The 19247-nt window shown below is 40.4% G+C and overlaps 1 long non-coding RNA gene across 1 annotated transcript in view; it reads right to left on the minus strand.

Moving 5' to 3' along the window:
- The window catches only part of LOC138372239 (uncharacterized), a 14426-nt gene extending 10623 nt beyond the window's left edge, over nucleotides 1-3803 (minus strand). Inside the window, exon 1 of the long non-coding RNA XR_011230761.1 lies at nucleotides 3705-3803. This is a non-coding gene — a long non-coding RNA (uncharacterized lncRNA). The remainder of the gene's footprint in view (nucleotides 1-3704) is intronic.
- Between the last annotated feature and the right edge of the window lie 15444 nt (nucleotides 3804-19247).

The raw sequence follows: 19247 nt of genomic DNA on the forward strand, positions 1-19247 counted from the left end.
AATAATCACTAATATATAATCCATTGAGCATGCTGCATCTCTTTCAGTCTCTTTGCAATTTGAACAAGAGGGTTTTTAATTGATCGAACCATATTCTTAAAGTAAAGTAAATGAGATGTATTCCATATTTTGCAAAATATACGATGAAGGCACACAAACATTCATACCAAAACTGAAGGGCAGGATTTATGAGGAGACATTTGAGGCATTAAATATTCCAAAACTAGAAGACAGAAGGAAAAGAGGAGATATGATCACTACGTACAAAACAGTAACAGGAATTGATAAACTTGATAGGGAAGATTTCCCGAGACCTGGAATTTCAAGAACAAGAGGTTATAGATTTAAACGAACTAAACAAAGATGCCGAAGAAATGTAAGACAATTCACTTTTGCAAACAGAATGGTAAACGGTTGGAACAAGTTAGGTGAGAAGGTGGTGGAGGCCAAAACCGTCAAAAGTTTCAAAGCATTATATGACAAAGAGTGCTGGGAAAATGGGACACCACGAGTGTAGCTCTCCATCCATCTGATTGATAACCCAAATGAATTTTTCATGGATATGATACCAACATCAAATCATAAATCAGATGTGATCCTATCCCCACTGGATTTTGAAGAAGCCATAGACAGTATGCCTATGCACTCTGCACCAGGCCCTGACTCTTGGAACTCTATATTCATCAAGAACTGTAAAAAACGTTATCGCAGGCCCTTCACATTCTTTGGAGACAAAGCCAAGATACTGGCATTATCCCTGACATACTAAAAACAGCAGAGATAGCACCGCCCCATAAAGGAGGAAATAAGGCAGAGGCAAAAAACTACAGACCGATAGCACTAACATCGCACATCATAAAAATCTTTGAGAGAATGCTAAGAAGTAAGATCACAAAATACATGGAATCCCAGCATCTCCATAACCCCAGACAACATTCAGAACAGGGCGCTCTTGCCTATCACAGTTGCTGGACCACTCTGACATGGCACTAGATGCCATGGAAGACAAACAAAACGCTTTGACAAAAAAAAGCCTTTGACAAATGTGACCATTGTGTTATTGCACATAAAATGCGTTCAAAAGGAATTACCGGAAAAATAGGCAGATGGATATACAACTTCCTGACTAATAGAACCCAATGTGTAGTAGTCAACAAAATAAAATCTGGACCATCAACCGTAAAGAGCTCAGTCCCCAAGGGTACTGTGCTTGCTCCAATACTTTTTCTCATCCTCATATCGGACATAGACAAGGACACAACCTATAGTACTTGATCATCCTTTGCAGATGACACTAGAATCTTCACGAGAGTAGGCAACATAGAGGACACGGCAAACCTCCAATCAGATGTAAATCAGGTCTTTCTATGGGCTACAGAAAATAACATTGTGATTAACGAACATAAGTTTCAGCTCATGCGCTACGGAAAAAATGAAAATATAAAAACGGAAACCACTTACAAAACTCAGTCAAATCATAACATTGAACGGAAAAGCAACGTAAAGGATTTGGGTGTACTGATGTCAGAAGGCCTTACATTTAAAGAACACAATAAAGTAGCCGTCACAACTGCAAGAAAAATGACAGGATAGATAACAAGAACTTTTCACACTAGAGATGCTATACCGATGATGATAGTTTTCAAGACGCTACTGCTCTCTAGAGTGGAATACTGCTGCATAATGAAAGCCCCTTTCAAAGCTGGAGAAATTACTGACCTATACTTATGCATTTATCTTCGGTTTAACACAACAGGCACCAGACACACGCTAGGCATCATACACACTAGGATAAAACAAACATTAGGCCAGAAGTCAGAAAAGAATTCAAAGAATTTTACTGGGAAGGCTTGCTGTTAGGAAAGGAAGTAATTGAGATGAATTAATGCACAGTATGTCAATTTTGTGAAATATATGATAAAGGAACAAAAACATTTATACCAAAACAAAGATGCAGAACTAGGAAACAGGATTTGTTCAACTGAAATTTCAAGACGGACAGAGACCAAAAGACACAAAAATGGAATCAATATACGAAGAGGCCAAACCCCCAAACATACCAGTAATACAAAGAGAAACAACTACACGGCAGTGAGGAGAGAGGCAGAAAGAAATTTTGAAAAAAAGGAACAAACAAATGTAAAGTAGAACAAATCATATTCTATAAATACAGCAACAACCAATTGCAGGTAAAGGATAATATTCAGAGCTTTTAAATGCATGGATGGCGAAATACTCAAGAAATTGTTCACGACTTTTATTAGACCAAAGTTGGAATATGCAGCGGTTGTATGGTGCCCATATCTTAAGAAGCACATAAACAAACTGGAAAAGGTGCAAAGACATGCTACTAAGTGGCTCCCAGAACTGAAGGACAAGAACTATGAGGAGAGGTTAGAGGCATTAAATATACCAAATATACTACACAAATATATATACTACACATGCACAATAAACTACCCTACACAGGCTGAGTATGGTGTGTACAATAAATTATTAGCTAAAAGATAAGACTGAGTTTGTATAAATGGGGGTTAAGTCAGAGTGGGAAAATGTAAGTGGAGTGCCTAAAAACCCTGTCCTGGGACCTCTGTAATTCATAATATATACAAATAATTTAGACTCAGGTTTGATCAGCAATATTTGAAAATTTCCAGATGATACAAAAGGGATTTTTTTCTGGATTCAGGATTATTTTTTTATGGCTGAAAACAGGTTTTCAGCAATAAAAGAAATACAGTATTGCTGGAACAACCGTCGACATCTTCAAGAGAAAACCTGAACATCTTCAAGAAGTGAAGATGACCTTGAGAAGAAGTATAGGTTGGGAGAAGTATAGGTTAGGAATTGTCTCCAAAGAATTCTCAAAGAATTACTCGTTATTGCTATCCAAGATAATTAGACGAGCCAAAACTAAATACTACGAAGATTAATTTACCCAAATAAAGAGTACCTTACCTAAAAATATGTATGTACCTTACGTAAATAAACATTTGATTTTGAAGTGCCGGACAAACAAGGCTGTGGTGGATATGTGGGCCTGAGGGGCCTGTCCAAGCAACAGCCTGTTGGACCAAGCTCTCACATGTCAAGCCTGGCCTTGGAAGGGCTTGGTGAGTAGAACAACTACCAGAACCCTATAATGGCATGTATCAAGGTGTCCAGGCAGTGAGCACCACATAATGCAGTGCAGTCCTGTAAGAATAAGCACAGTAAGTATGGGCATGGAGGGGGTGCAGCAGTGGCTTGTGAAGGGCTGGAGAGTAAATGGACATGTCCAGGGGTAAAAAGCATTACGGTAACAGAACATAGCCCATAAAAATAGTAATGACTGTGAATGAATAATTATATGAATGCAATAATACTTCATATCTCAATAGGAATACTAAGCAGGGTGCAAGACAAGGTACTGGTGGTGATAGTGGTTGGTACAAGTCCTCACATCCCCACAGACACCAGTAACAGCTCTCACCTCCCAACACAGTACCCTTGTAGCGAGTTAATCTTATACTCGCTTCATTATCTTATAGCATAACTAATTAACACTAATTACAGAAGCTACACAGGTGATACTTTGGTGTGAGTTGAGCGCACTGAGCGTCGGTATCGCTACACCCTTGTTCCTTAACAACCCTTTGGACCTTTATTACAGAAAAATAGAATCAATTAATATAATAAAATATAAAATATAAGTGCTTACTTACGATAATACTATCGGTGGAACACAAAATCTTCTTCTTCTTGATAGTAGGTGCAGTTTGCATGAAGGGTTAGTCCTCGCCATGACTGAACTGACGACAAAATGGCCGCTGTGTTGATATGGCGTCAGATGACGCTGTGACGTCACAGGTGAGGGACGCTTTGCGCATTACTCCCTCGTACTTAAAAAGTACTACAGGTACTTTTTGGTTTTATTTTTGAATATGGCAGAAGTTGGACAGCTTTTCAAATCATTATAAGGGAGTGAGTTCCATAGACTAGGTCCCTTTATTTACATAGAGTGTTTACATAGATTAAGTTTGACTCTGGGGATATCAAAGAGATATTTATGTCTGGTGGGGACGTGGCCATGTGTTCTATTACATCTGTCCAGGAAGAGTTTCAGAACAGGGTTTGCAGTTAGAAAAAGGGCTTTATAAACGTAATTTACACAGGAGAATGTATGGAGCGAATTTGTTTAGCATGTTTAAGGATTTGAACAAGGGAGCTGTGTGTTGTCTGAAGGTAGAGTTAGTTATTGTCCTGATAGCAGATTTTTACTGGATGATGATGGGCTTGAGGTAGTTTGCAGAGGTTGAACCCCAAGCACAAATACCATAAGAACGATAGGGATAGATAAGTGCATAATAGAGTGAGAGGAGAGCAGAGTAGGGTACATAATATCTGATCTTAAACAGTATACCAACTGTTTTAGAAACCTTTTTAGTTATGTCTTGTATATGGGTGCGGAAGTTGAGTCTCTTGTCTAAGTATAGGCTAAGAAACTTTCCATCATTTTTATTGCTAATGTTTACATTATCTATCTGAAGCTGAATTGCATTTGTTGATTTGTTTCCAAATAAGATATAGTAGGTCTTTTCTATGTTTTGTGTGAGGTTTGTTGGTTGACATCCACAAGTAGACTTTTTTTAATTAATTGTTTACAACATTATTTAACAGGCGTGGGTTGGGGTCAGAGTAGATGAGTAGTATCATCAGCCAACAATATAGGTTTAAGTATGTTAGAGACATTAGGGAGATCATTGATGTATATAAGAAACAGGAGGGTCCTAGGATGCTGCTCTGTGGCACCTTTACGGTAATTAAGTGGTAGAGTGGGAGAGGTTATGTCATTGATGGCTTCATATTGGTGTCTGTTACTAAGATAGGATCGGATATAGTTTAGGGCAAGGCCACGGATTCCATAATTTTGGAATTTAAGTAAGAGGTAGTTATGGTTAACAGTATCAAAGGCCTTTCTCAGGCCGATGAAGAGTTCAATTGGAAACTCACTTTTGTCAAGGGCTGAGAAGATTAATTCAAGCAGACTAACAATAGCATCATTGGTACTCTTTTGGGAGCGGAAGCCAAACTGACAGGGACTTAGTATATTGAATTTTACAAGATTGGAGTAGAGCTGTTTGTAAAAAAAAAAAAAAATATTTTTGATAATATAGGTAGATTCGATATGGGTCTGTAATTATTTATGTCTGCCGTGTTACCTCCTTTATGAACTGGCGTTACTCTTGCTTTTTTAAGGATATCAGGGAAGGTATGACACTCTAGGGATTTGTTGAACAGCAGTGCTATGGATGGTGCAAGGGCATGGGAGGCACGCCTGTGTACCATCGATGGTATTTCACTAATGTTCCCAGCTTTGGTTTTTAGCGAGTGAATGATGGACACAACATCTGTAGGGCTGACCGGAGAGAGGAGAAGAGAGTTTGGATAGCTGCGTGAAAGATATGTAATAACATATGTCTGAGTCTCTGGGATTTTTCGGGCAAGGTGAGCACCAAACGATGAAAAGAAGCTATTAAATTCAGTTGCTGTTTCAAGATCTGTTGCAGGTGTATAACCATCCTTGGAGATTTTTATCTTATTATGTGAATGTTGTTTAGCTCCTAGGATGGTAGAGATGGCTCTCCATGTGCTTTTTATGTTGCCTTTTGCTTCTTTGAATCTATTCTCGTAATAGGAACGCTTTGCTCTTATTATACTGGTAAGCACTGATGAGTACCTCTTAACTACTTCTTTTCCAACTAGGCCAATCCTAAGTTTTTTTCATATTCATGTTTCTTGTCGATTGCTTTAAGTATGTCATTAGTGAGCCAGGGATAATTTAACCTTTTTGCCAGTTACTTGCTTGGTGAGGAGAGGACAATAAGTATTGTAAAGGCTTTAAATTTTGGAAAGAGGCTAGTTAACGAATTATTATCCTGTGTATTGATAAATTTAGATTCCCAGTTTACATTGTGGAGGGCATTTGTGAGATTGCCTATTGCCGCTTCACATTGTAACCTAAAGGTAATTTTCTTGTTACCTGGTGGTGTTATGGCCATGTTCGCTACAAGGAAGGTAGGATAGTGGTCAGTTGTTCTGTCAGTGATTATACTTGATGTAACAGGAGCTGTTATGTTGGTCCATCAGTGATCCAGGGTAGTCGCAGATGTTTGAGTGACTCGGGTGGGCCTGGTGATTGCGGGGATGAGCATACAGGAATTCATGCTGTTGAGGAAATAGTCTACTTGAGGGTTATTTTGTAGCCCTAGGTCAATATTGAAATCACATCTGAGAACTATGTGATTTTTGTTGAGATTATTGTTTATGATAAGATTCCTCAAGTTGTTATTGTATTTGTGTCTAGCTTCAGACACAAGCATGTTACAGTTATGTCTTAAAGAGTTGAGAGCAATTAAGGATGATAAAGAGTCACTTACAATTAATGTATCAAGTTTGGATACTTGTACACATTTCAGTGCAAGGAGCAAGGCAAATAGTTCAGTCTGAAGGGTAGAGGCCCAGTTGTTTATACGGACTCCCCACTCAAAATATAAGTCATATCCTATTGCCAGGACAACTGCACTTCCAGCTGCACCCGTTGGGCGCTGTAGGAAACCTTCAGTGTATATGATTTGAGAGAGAGAATGCTCTGTGGACAGAGCATCAATATGGCTTAAGACGTTGAGCTTTGCCTCAAAACAAAGCTGGGACTGATCTCTAATTTGCTCCTCTGATGGAAAGGGAGGGATTAAAATTGAAAAGGGTGTGATTTCCTACAGTGCAGGAAAGTGCTATTGTTGTCTCTCTTGGTACAAATTATAAATCTGATACTTTCTGAGTTCAGTTCCAATTTTATTTATCTATTTGAAACAATGTTTACATTCAATAAAGAAATTCTGGAGGGCTTCTGTGCAACGGTTAGGATGAGCTAGCCTAAGCATTTTTATACCAATTTGACAGTTATTTTCAGTAACACGATAAACAACGCTCGGAATATTAAGTTCCTTTCTCATATTAAGTATCTTTGTGGTACGAGGGCACCCAAGGATTATCCTCAAGGCTTCGTTCTGCAATTTTTCAAGCCCTCCAAGCTTTCTTTCAGGATGCCTTAAAGTTAGTTTAGTTCATTTATTATGCACCCCATACCCATCTTGTGGGCGGTAGTGGAAAGGGTTGCAGAGGCACATAATGGGCTCAGGGACTGAACCCCACAATTCATTTAGCTAAGCAAGTTACAATCTTGATGAGCTAGTTACAAAATTCAGTATAAGCCGGGTTTGAGATCGATCACAAGTACAGTTTCTAAATTAAGTAACTGACATATGTGGAGAGCTAGTGTCACAATTGATATGTTTGTCCTGCACACCGCTCCCCATCCAGTGGGCAGCGGTGGATAGGTTACAATCACTTAGTTACTACTTACAGTTAGCAAACTGGGGATATTTGGCTAAAATTTCTGGTACCAGATCATTTTGAATGAAATATTGACACATCGTTGGTACATTGGTTATAGAATTGTCTCTGAATTCACTATCACATAGTGACGGAGGGGTGTGCAAATAATTTTGTTGACAGTTAACATTTGGTCAGGTCTACATCGGCAGATAATGAGAATTCCCAGAAATACTTGTAACCGAGTCTAAGCCGAGCAGTAGTAACATCTAGAAGTCTGCTGATTTTATTGGATGAACCATAGATGTGTGGCGCCTTTTGCATAATAGTATTGAACGAAAGTTAATCTCCCCAAACACTTTCGCGTTTTGGGCAAGTTACCCCTCCACTCTCTCCATTTTTTTTGGACATTCCCTGGTAGTGCGCGGAAATACTGAAAAGTGTATACTCTTTTCAACTTTGTCACCTTAATTCTCGTCCTATGTCTTTCATTTTGGTATCAATGCGTTCGCAATAGAATTCCCAACAGAACTATGTGCATATAATGTCAAAGAGAGCAGCGCGCTCTACCCGCCGACAAGATGAATGTAGGCCAAGGGTACCAGAAAAAGAAAGCTGAGCCACCCTCAGGCAACTCTCATTACATTAGAGAGCGTGATAATACTGAAAAGTGTATACCCTTTTTAACTTTGTTACCTCAATTCTCATCCTAGGTATTTCAATTTGGCATCAATGTGTTCGCAATAGAATTCTCTACAGGACTAAAGGCATATAAACTCCAAAAGCCCGGCTTACCATCCGCAACAAACAGAGTAAGCGAGAGTGTGTTACCAGGGAGCGCACAAGAGCGATAAAATGTATACACTCTTTTCATTTTGGTCACCCCAATTGTCATCCTAGGTCTTTCATTTTGGTATCAATGTGTTAGCAATAGAATTATCTACAGGTTTAAATGCATATAAACTCCAAAAGCAAGGTGTACCATCCGCACAAAACAGAGAAAGTGAGTGAAAGTAACCCGGGAGCACTCTAGTGCAATGTAATGTGAACACTCTTTTCACTTTGGTTACCTCAATTCTCGTCATATGTCTTTCATTTTGGTATCAATGTGTTCGCAATTGTATCTGCTGGCATTTACCCTTTGCTTGGATCTGAAGGGTTTTAGGCTTACCACGATGCAATCTGATAGTACCGCAGGTGTATATACCTATCTTCAAGCAGCAATTCACTCATTCAAACCGACTTATAATAGTTATCCATATATAAATGGTAATCTTTGTTCTACCTGTCCTATTCTACCTGTTAACCTGTCATATGAAGAAAGATTGTCAAAGCTTATATTACATTCTCTAGAAAAGCGAAGAATTAGGAGTGACATATGGTAGAGGTGCACAATGGGATGAATGGACATAACAAAGGGGACATTAATGGGGTATTAAAAGTAGCAACACAAGACAGAACTCGAAACAAAGTGTAAAAATTGGAAAAATTTAGATTTAGGAAAGAACTGCATGAGTAAATACACTGGGTTTGTACCTTAAGGTTCATGTATGCAATATTACAGAGTTCCAGTTAACTCCCATGCATGCAATTAATTTATGTTATGTTTATGTTTTTTATGTTAAAATGTTTTTGTTGATTTGTTTGTATATTTTCATAAGTAAAGCATGCTTACCGTCTTATTCCAAGTTTTATGATAACTTTACAAGGTTTAAAACATAAAGTTCAATATATATTCTGGTTTTCATACAGGAATGATACGTTAATATAACATCATAATAACGTAATGATGTCGTGTAAATAACGTTATACTGACGTCATATAAATGTTATATTTATGTTATAAGAACGTAAATTGGATAGCTTTACAGAAAGTAAACAAAAAAAACTGAATGTTGACTGAAAATTATTTATTCTTAAATATAAAGCATGAAAACATTATAATACCATAGCATTTACTATTATTTTTAAATTTTTACATAAATCTTAAAAAACTGTGTCTCAAGAATATATGTTTTTAGTTATATCCTTTGGTTTTAAGAACGTCAGATATACGTATTTATGTCAAAAGTTACAGTATTACCTTTGTGGCACCATTTAAAAACGTCCACAAACGTTCTGTGTTTGCTGGCCCCCACCCTCACCTTTCACATCTGCTCAGCCCTGTCCTTAAGCTCCCTCACCCAGTCGACGTGAGGTATGCTGTTGGGTGACTTCTGTTATGCCGTTATTTATTTACGTTCTTTATATAAGTCCTTCTTTACAGTCTGACTGTTAGTCAGGGTGTGTTTCCTCACGCTACAATATTTACTGTAATTTTACCTTTGCTTTCGCCCCTAGCTTTAATTTTTCATGGACTTGGTTTTCATAAGTTTCCTTAATTTATTAATGAATTTAATGGTGTCAAGCTGCACGTTTCCTTTTGCAGGCTTTACATTCAGGTTTGTTTTAACTTTTGCTTATTGCCTATAAGTTATTAGGTAAAGTCAGCTAGGTTAGGCTAGCTGCCGAGTCACAGGCCTCTGGCCACCAGCTTTAAGTTTTATTGGACTAGTAATTTCCATAGGTTTCCTTAACTTATTAATGAATTTAATGCAGTGTCAAGCTCCTTGTTTCTTTGCAGGCTGTACATTTAGGTTTATTTAACTTTAGCTTATTGCCTTTAAGTTATTAGGGAAAGTCAGCTAGATTAGGCTAGCTGCTGTGTCACAGGCCTCTGGCCCCTAGCTTTGTTTTCATGGACTTGTTTTCCCACAAGTTTCCTTAATTTACTACTGAAATTTATGCAGTGTTAAGCTGCACGTTTCTTTAGCTGGTTCTACATTTAGGTTTGTTTAACTTTTGGTCATTGCCTATAAGTTAGTAGGTAAAGTTAGCTAGGTTAGGCTAGCTGCAGTGTCACAGGCCTCTGGCCCCTAGGTTTGTTTTCTTGGATTTGTTTTTCCATAAGTTTCCTTAATTTATTATTGAATTTTATGCAGTGTAAAGCTGCGTGTTTCTTTAGCTGGTTTTACATTTGTTTGTTTAACTTTTGCTATTGCCTTTAAGTTATTAGGTAAAGTTAGCTAGGTTAGGCTAGCTGCAGTGTCCCAGGCCTCTGGCCCTTAGCTTTGGTTTTATGGACTTGTTTTTCCATAAGTTTCCTTAATTTATTAATGAATTTTATGCAGTGTCAAGCTGCGTGTTTCTTTGTTGGCTTTACATTTAGGTTTGTTTATCCTCTGCTTCGCCTTTAAGTTATTATGTAAAGTCAGCTAGGATGTGATAGTTGTAGGGATCGGGCCCTTGCCTCTTGCTTTAAGTTTATTCTGGCCCTCCATTTACGTTTAGTTTCCTCAGCAATTTTCCCGCATTTTACATCGCCCTTGCGTACCCAGACGTTTTCGTCTGGCCGGTGTAGCTCGGTACAATTGTTCCCAGACGTTTCGTCCGGCTGGTATAGCCGGCACGTTCGTACCCAGACGTTCTCGTCTGGCCGGTGTAGCCCGGTACATTTGTTCCCAGACGTTTCGTCCGGCTGGTATAGCCGGCACGTTCGTACCCAGACGTTTTCGTCTGGCCGGTGTAGCCCGGTACGGCAATTCCACCAGGTTTCGTTTGAACGCTGTAGCACAGTACTCCCGTGTTTTTTCCTGGGTCGCGTGTACCAGATGTTGGTCTGCCTGGAGTGCCCGGTTACGCGGGCCCCTTCCCCATCCCACGTTTTCAGCGTCCAGCCTAATGCCTGGCCGTGCGGTCTGCCGCTTGAGCGACTTCAAATCAAATCAAATGTTTATTTAGGTAAGGTACATGTATACAAGAGATTTTACAACGAGTGATGGATTCAATTCTAATTATTGCGGTCATTTATTACTTAATTCTGTTCAATTTTATTACATTCCTTTATTTTAGACTTTCAGCTTGATTAGTTTCATTACGCGGCAAATTTAGGAAATTTATAGCATTGCTTACACCTCTTGCCTTAAAAAAAAAAAAAAAAAAAAACTATTCGTAAAAGAATTCGTATTTTCATGTCAATTTAGTGAACGGGAGCCCGCTCCTGTTTTGGTGATTTACGTTCCTCCATCATTAACTAAACGCTTACTTAAATAACTTGTTATATCCTTAGTCTCCCAGTCATGACGTGTACTAAGACTAAAGTTTTCCTCAATTTAGCATTGAGCAAGCCTCTGACTTTAGATTATTCCTGCACTTGTTTATGAGTCAATTCCCTCAGCAAATTGTTACTGCAATTTATGCATTGCGTTTGCTCCACGTTTTATTTAACTTTTCTGCCGCGATTATGTTTGTGTAATTGCCGCTTTTGTCATTGAGTTTAAGTTAAGTCAACTAGGATGAGCTAGTTAGGTTATACTATGGTGTCTTTCAGTCACGACGTGTATTAAAAACTTTCAGTTTATTCCTCAATTTAGTCGGAAGGTACTGCGGCTTCCCAGCCAACGTCCTTCCTATGACGAGTTAAGCCGCGATGTTTTCAGTTTTATATTTATTTGGTCATATAAATAGGCGGCCTCCCAGGCCGCTGGTTTATCCAGACGTGTTGTCTGCCCGGTGTAGCCCGGATGTCACTGCGGCCTCCCAGGCCGCTGGTTTACCCAGACGTGTTGTCTGCCCGGTGTAGCCCGGATGTCACAGCGGCCTCCTAGGCCGCTGGTCGCGAAGTTCCAGCTGACGTGTCCTTTTTCACTCCTTTTCGTTATTGTATTTGGTTGTATTTACCTCGGCTCAGTGTTAATCCTGTTTCTCTAACGAGTTATAGTCCAGCTTTATTTTGAGCATACTTTGTTTTACAATTTATAATTATTTATAATTAATTATAGTTATAATTGGTTTATAATTTTATTATTTACACCATTTTATTTAAGATTATTCATGTAATATAATTTATTACATTGTTAGGCTTTTACAACGACGTCGTCCCAGCCGGTGTTGTTCCCGCAGAGGATGGGCCAGCTGGTGGCTCGGCCGTAGCTGTCGCAGCGGGCGCCCTCACAGACTCGGCTAGTTTCAGCAGATGATGTTACAGCTGCTAACGCCCCAGTTCCATCTTAGGCTTCCCGGCAGCCGATGCTTCAGTCAGGAACCTCCAGCTGAAGCGTTCCAACCGACGTTGCGCCCAGCAATTTATTTTTCTTCCATTCTGCGGCACTTGCCGTCATCGGTTATTTACGATATTACATTGTATTCTTACATTGTACGATTATTTAAGACATTGTATTCTTAATATTATTCCTTATTACAGTTACTGGATGACGGTTCCCTGCCGTCGATTTCACTTTGCTCCTGTTCTAAAAGATGTAGCCGAAGTTCACGGCGCACTAGCTGCGGCTTGCAGACGCTCATTGACAACACAAGACTACACTCAGCGGCCACTTAAGGCAGACTCCTTGGCTTCTATCCAGCCCTATCACCCGTCTGGAGGCAGAGATGGGATGGAGACCAAGGGTAATGTTCCCCGCTCACATTCTACATCCGCTTAGGACACAAGCATGTTATAGATTTGGCTTTAAGATTTGGTTCTTATTCCATTTTATGGTTTATGTATATATTGCTTTATTGTATATACCCGTTCTTGGTATATGTATTGTTATATTCAAGATTTATAGTGTTTCGTATTATCCCTGTTTATAGTTGCTTTGTGCTTCTTTACTGCTCTCCTACTGGCTTTCTCCCACCTTTGCTCTTAGCAAAGGTACTTCCCCCTTCCGTTTGCTGGAAGATTCTTAGAATTGTTACCCCCCTTCATTGCTACAGTATAATTATTCGGAAAACTCTTTATTCATCCAGGATTGTTAATTAAGGAATCTCTTAATTCCTGTGCCGGGCTCCCTCCCCCCGTTTTCGTCTCCGTATTGATTCAGCTAGGGTTTCCCTCTCGTCTGTGCCCTTGCCTGTCACGATAACACTGCATGCCGCTTCTGCCCACCCTTACTGCCTTATATCTTTCAGCCCGGGGGAGGTGATCTACACGACAAAAAATCGACGCACGCTCCGACTGGACCAGGTATCGCTTACATGGTCACGAATCAACACTCTTTGGATCCTGCAAGCGCAGTGCAGGACGCACGCATACCCTAGCCCAACGAGCGCCCCCCGGCAAGTTCTACCCGGCCCGTGCCCAGTGAACAGGCAACACTTCTTCAGGGCGATTAATTCGCGCCGCCCTCGCAGAGCTAGGCTCGCCTTCAGCCGACCACGCCCTCTTACCTTTAGAATTGACAGGGCCACTCGGCTCTCTTGACGGGCTAGCCATCGGAGTTAACGGCGGGTCCAGCAACCAGCTGGAACACCCAGCTGACTACGTCCGGGACGTTGTTGCACTGCCACTCTGAGGCCTCCTTGCGACCAGCGGGCCTCGCCCTTCGGGGGGGGGGGGGGGGTCCGGCCAGCTGGCCTGCGGTGGGGGTGCTGCGCCGGTCCCCAAGTGTCCCGCTGTCCGCAGCTAATCCTTTGCCCAGTCTACATGCTAGTAAGAGTAAGGAACCCCTTCTCCTTAATCCTTCTCCCGCTGGCCCTCGCGGGATTGGGGGTGCTCCGCCGGAACCCCCAAAGTGATGAGCCTGCAGATAGCTAAGAAATATTCCCATGAATTGTAATTAGTCTAATTAATGCAACTTTCATTTACTACCTAGGGATGTAGTTATTAATTGTAATTGATCTCTCCTTTATCATTAAGGATTATTCATTATAATTATTCCTTAATACTTTATTGTTATGCACTAGTCAATAATTATTTATCATTCATCCTAATTAGCTATTTGATTCATTAAAAATAATTGCTTATCATTATACTATTTGTTATTATTATTATTTATTATATAATAATAATTTTATTATTTATTAATTTATTATTTATTAATTTATATAATAAATTAATTTATTATATATTAATTTATTATATATTAATTTATTATATATCAATTTATTATTTACCATTATAAAATAAACAAGTCCCCAATCTGAGCACGTTTTCTTCCAACCTCAGAAAACTGTAATACAAAGTTACAAAATATTGAATGAGATATCTGCATTATTCAAACAATATTAAATTTAGTTTAGCACAATAAGTAAATACTTTTCATTACATAGGAACACAATTAATCATCAAATCGTGTAGGGCGTTTAACATGACGTTTAGGACGTGAGTCCCCAAATACAATAACATCCCTTGATGAACTGTTTATTGAGTTATAACTCATTTTTTCTTTTTCTTTTGCACGACTTTGCACTTCATCATTTTCTACACTAGTTGGAATCACTTTGAAATAAGCCATATTACGTGTTATACTATGATCTCTATTACTAGCTGTTACCATAGTTCCTTTTACACTAATCACTTTATATGGTTTTGTATCATACGGCATATCTAACTTTCCCTCTTTTTTCTTTTTAACGAGAACAGTATCTCCAACTTTTATGAATTGTTCCTTTGCATGTTGATCATGAACAATTTTCATTTTGCCCTTGGCTAGTGCATCCTTCTGAGCGAGACGTTTATCCGTTACCTCGGCTGGCATGACAGGTAGTGCGATTCTCATAGGACGTCCAAATAAAAGTTCACCAGGTGACTTGCCCAGTGTTCCATGCGGTGTTGCACGGTAGTTCCTGAGAAAAGCATACATAGCTTGTTTCCAGGATCGTCCTTCGGCATGAGCACAGCGTACCGCTTTCATGAGAGGTTGCATGAATCTCTCAACTTCTCCATTTGCTTGAGGATGTAGTGGCATCACACGGAGGTGTTTGAATCCAATATGCTCAGAAAAGTTGACGAAGTCTTGTCCATTGAATGGCGGTCCATTGTCTGTCTTGACAACTTCAGGAATGCCAAAGTTTGAAAAGATCTTGTCGAGTTTCGGGATGACGGCCTTTGCAGACGTGGAAGTGATGATTTCTACTTCTGGATAACGTGAGTGATCATCAATGACTACCATCAAGTACTCTCCAGTTGGTAGCGGTCCGCAGAAGTCCATCGATACTTCCGTCCATGGTGCAGCAGGTAGTGGTGAAGGTTGTAGAGGTGTTGGTCTTGAAGTATCCACTGCAGCTTGGCAAGGGACACAGGCATCATGCATATCCTTTGCTTGACGATCAATGCCAGGAAACCACACCTTTTCTCGTAGCAGCTGTTTGGTCCTAACAAGACCTTGGTGTCCTTGATGTGCAAGCTTCAGAGCACGTTGCTGGAGGACAGCTGGAATCACGAAACGAGTACCTTGCAGCACAGTGTCGCGTTGTTGCGTAACACTTAATTCTGTCTGGATGCGTTCAAGTGCTTTGAATGCATCTTGGTCAACTCCTGAGGGTGGGATGCGTGGAAACTTTTTCTTAGTCAATGCATCCACTGTTGCTTGCAGAGTTGGGTCCTCTAGGGTTGCAGTACGGATTTCATCAAGAGTAAGAGCCTTAGGGACTGCATCACAGGTTACAGAGTGTACATATTCCTCGGCAACTTGCTGATGCTTGGTGATGGTGAAACTGTTTGCAGGATGTCGACTGATGTAATCAGCGGGATTGCCTGCACCCGGCTTGTATTTCACCGTAAAGTTGTATGGTTGCAGACGAAGAGCCCATCTCTCAATGCGAGCTGGTGGTTTGGACTTTGGATTATTGAAGATGGTCTCCAACGGTTTGTGGTCAGTGACTATCGTGGTGAAGGGTGCACCAAGCAGATACACATTGAAGTGTTCACAGCCCCATACAAGAGCAAGAGCTTCCTTCTCTGTCTGACTGTATCGTTGCTCAACATCTGTGAGAGAACGGCTGGCGTAGGCAATTACTACTCTGGAATCTGGTTGACCAGGTTTGTGTTGGGCTAAAACAGCACCTAAACCAACAGGACTAGCATCCACTGTTAACTCAGTGTCCATTGATGGATCAAAGTATGCAGCAGTCGCATTCTCTACTAGTGCATCTTTCACAGCATCAAATGCATTTTGCTCGATATCGCTCCAGTACCATGATGCATTTTTCTTCAGGAGCTCACGTAGAGGCTTCGTAATGGTAGCAAAATCTGGAATGAAGCGAGAACTGTAGTTTGCCATTCCCAGAAAACTATGTACTTCAGTGGACGTTGAAGGAGGTGCAGCATTCTTGATATCTGCAACTTTCTTAGGATCTGGAGACAGACCTTTGTCACTAAGTACATGTCCAAAGAATTCAATTTTATGTTGATTGAACTCACACTTTGCTCGGCTTAACGTCAGATTCTTTTCTCGTAAGCGTTGCAATGTTGCACGAAGAGCTTTGTCGTGTTCAGCTTGGGTACGGCCATAAACAATGATGTCATCAGACATGTTGTCAGCATTAGGTATATCTTGCAATACCTGGCTGATGATGTGCTGGAATACCTCGGCAGCACTGTTGATACCAAAACTCAGGCGCTTGTACCTATACAGACCTCGATGTGTCGTAAACGTTGTGATGAAGCGACTCTCATCAAGTTCAAGCTGATGATAGCCCTTGTTTAAATCTAACTTGCTGAATACAGTTGCACCATTCAGGCGGTAGATCATATCATCTACAGTCGGTGTAGGATGGCGTTCACGCATTATTGCCTTGTTGGGAACACGCATGTCTACACAAATGCGTATCTCATCTGGATTCTTCGGCTTTGGTGGAGTGACAATTGGGCTTACCCATGGTGTTGGACCTGTTACTGGTTCAATGATATCTAGTTCCATCAGCCTATCCAGTTCGGCATCGACTTTCTTGCGAGTATGGAATGGTTGTCGGCGATGTGGTTGGGCAACTGGAATTACATCTGGGTTGATATGCAGATGTACTTTGCTATCAGTATAACAACCTATGGATTTAAATCGATCAGAAAATTCAGCAACAATAGCATCAACATTGTTTGCAGATTCCACTGCTACAGCATAGAAAGCTGAAGTAGCCCCGATTTGGTTGAAGTCTTGTAACTGAGTAAAGACTCCTTTGCATTCCTAACAACATGGAATGTAGTAATGAGCATTGCATTCTTTGACTTAATCTCTGCAGTGAAAGTTCCAATCACTGGCAAGGCTACCTTTGAAGCATAGGCAGTGGATTTGCCATTATAGTTCTCAAGCTTTGGGAACTGTTTTTTAAATTTCTCATAGTGGCACTCAGCAATGGTGTCAATGTTTGATCCAGTGTCAATGAGAACCTTGAGACAAATACCAGCAATGTATACACATGTCTCTGGGTTGTTTGGAAGATCATTCCATTCTGTGATTGCTTGTACTCCATAAGTATAATCACATTCACTGTCATCTGAGACTGGTTGTAATGAAATGTTGTCTTGTATATTATTAACATTCTGGATATGAGGTGCAATATTGTGTTTACCACCTCGACCCCTATGACCTGATCCTCGTACAGTGCTTTTATTCATTGACTGTGGTTTCTTTAGTGCGGAACGACACATAGCACCAAAATGACCTAGTTTTCCACACTCATAGCACTTCTTACCTTGAGCCGGACAAACATTATCTTGGTGTGGGTAATCTCCTCCACAATTGTAACATTTATTGTTGACACCCTTTGATGTGGGTCGTTGTGACTGCTTGAGTCTTGTTCCTTGACCCCAGTTGTGACGTGGCTCTCGGCTCAATTTACTGTTAGGTTTGGCATGATATCTTCATTGATTACGATGTCCTCCCTGAACCTTACATACCTCATCACTGTTAGTAACAGTGGCAGAACCGTTGTTGGCACTGCACTCCATGGCACGAGCATCACGTGCAGCATCTTCCATTCGACGAGCCATATCTAGTATCTTGGTAAGAGAACTTTCATCATCAACAAGTTCTAGAGCTCTTCGACGGAGACGTGTAGATGTGCATGTTTCAATTATTTGCTGTTTGATTTCTTTGTCAACATCAGCAAACTCACAATGGGCTGCTAAACCCTGCAGACGTGTGTGGTATTGATCCACAGTTTCATTAGAGAGTTGTTTTGCTCTCCTGAAATGCATAATTTCCATTGCAGTATTTTGCCTTGGTTTGAAATGCTCTGTTAGTTTGGCTTTGGCAGTGTCATAATCTTTGGCACCACCAGTGTCTTTCAGTGTGTCAAAGATGTCACAAACTCTATCACCTGCATAATGAAGTAGAAAGGCACGCTTTCTTTCAGCACTTTTGATGTCTGAAACTATCAACAAATTTTCAAACCTTTTAAGCCATTTGACCCACCTCTGTGACAGGTTTGTCTGATCACAGTCAGGATCAAATGCAGGAAATTGAGGTATATTTGCCATTTTTACTGAATAAATGTAACTTATCACTTAAATGTTCCTCAGAATATTAAACACTTACTGCACTGTATATGTTAGTCAAGAATTCACTGGTAATAACTTTAGTTTTGCAAAGCACACAAGCATTTTAATGCAAAAGTTCACAACAGTGCACAATATAGCAGCAACTGACTTCTTACCTAGCCCTTGTGTACATGTGTTGTTCCTACTCACAGCATCACAGCAGTTGGCACAGCAGTTGGTACAGCAGTTGGTGCAGCAGTTGGTGCAGCAGTCGGTACAGCAGTCAGTTCAGTGTGAAGAATTTTGTTGCACGAAGCGTCGTTTCGTAACCAAAACATCAGATTTTGTACACATCAAAGCGTCGTTTCGTTCACGGCGTCGGCAGATTCCTTAGAACACAGCTTCTTCAGTCAGCACATAGCTTGGGGTAGCACATAGCATTGGTTAACACATAGCATTGGTTAGCACATAGCATCGTTTAGCACAAAGCATTAGTTAGCACACAGCATTGGGTATGGTGCTCACAGCACGACTTCTCCTTCCTCCTCTGGGCGAGACAGCATACTCAATACAATACAATACAATTTTATTTAGGTAAGGTACATACATACAATAAATATTTACAAGGATTGTTTGAC

Source organism: Procambarus clarkii, chromosome 38 (genome assembly GCF_040958095.1).
Source record: "Procambarus clarkii isolate CNS0578487 chromosome 38, FALCON_Pclarkii_2.0, whole genome shotgun sequence".
NCBI lineage: Eukaryota > Metazoa > Arthropoda > Malacostraca > Decapoda > Cambaridae > Procambarus > Procambarus clarkii.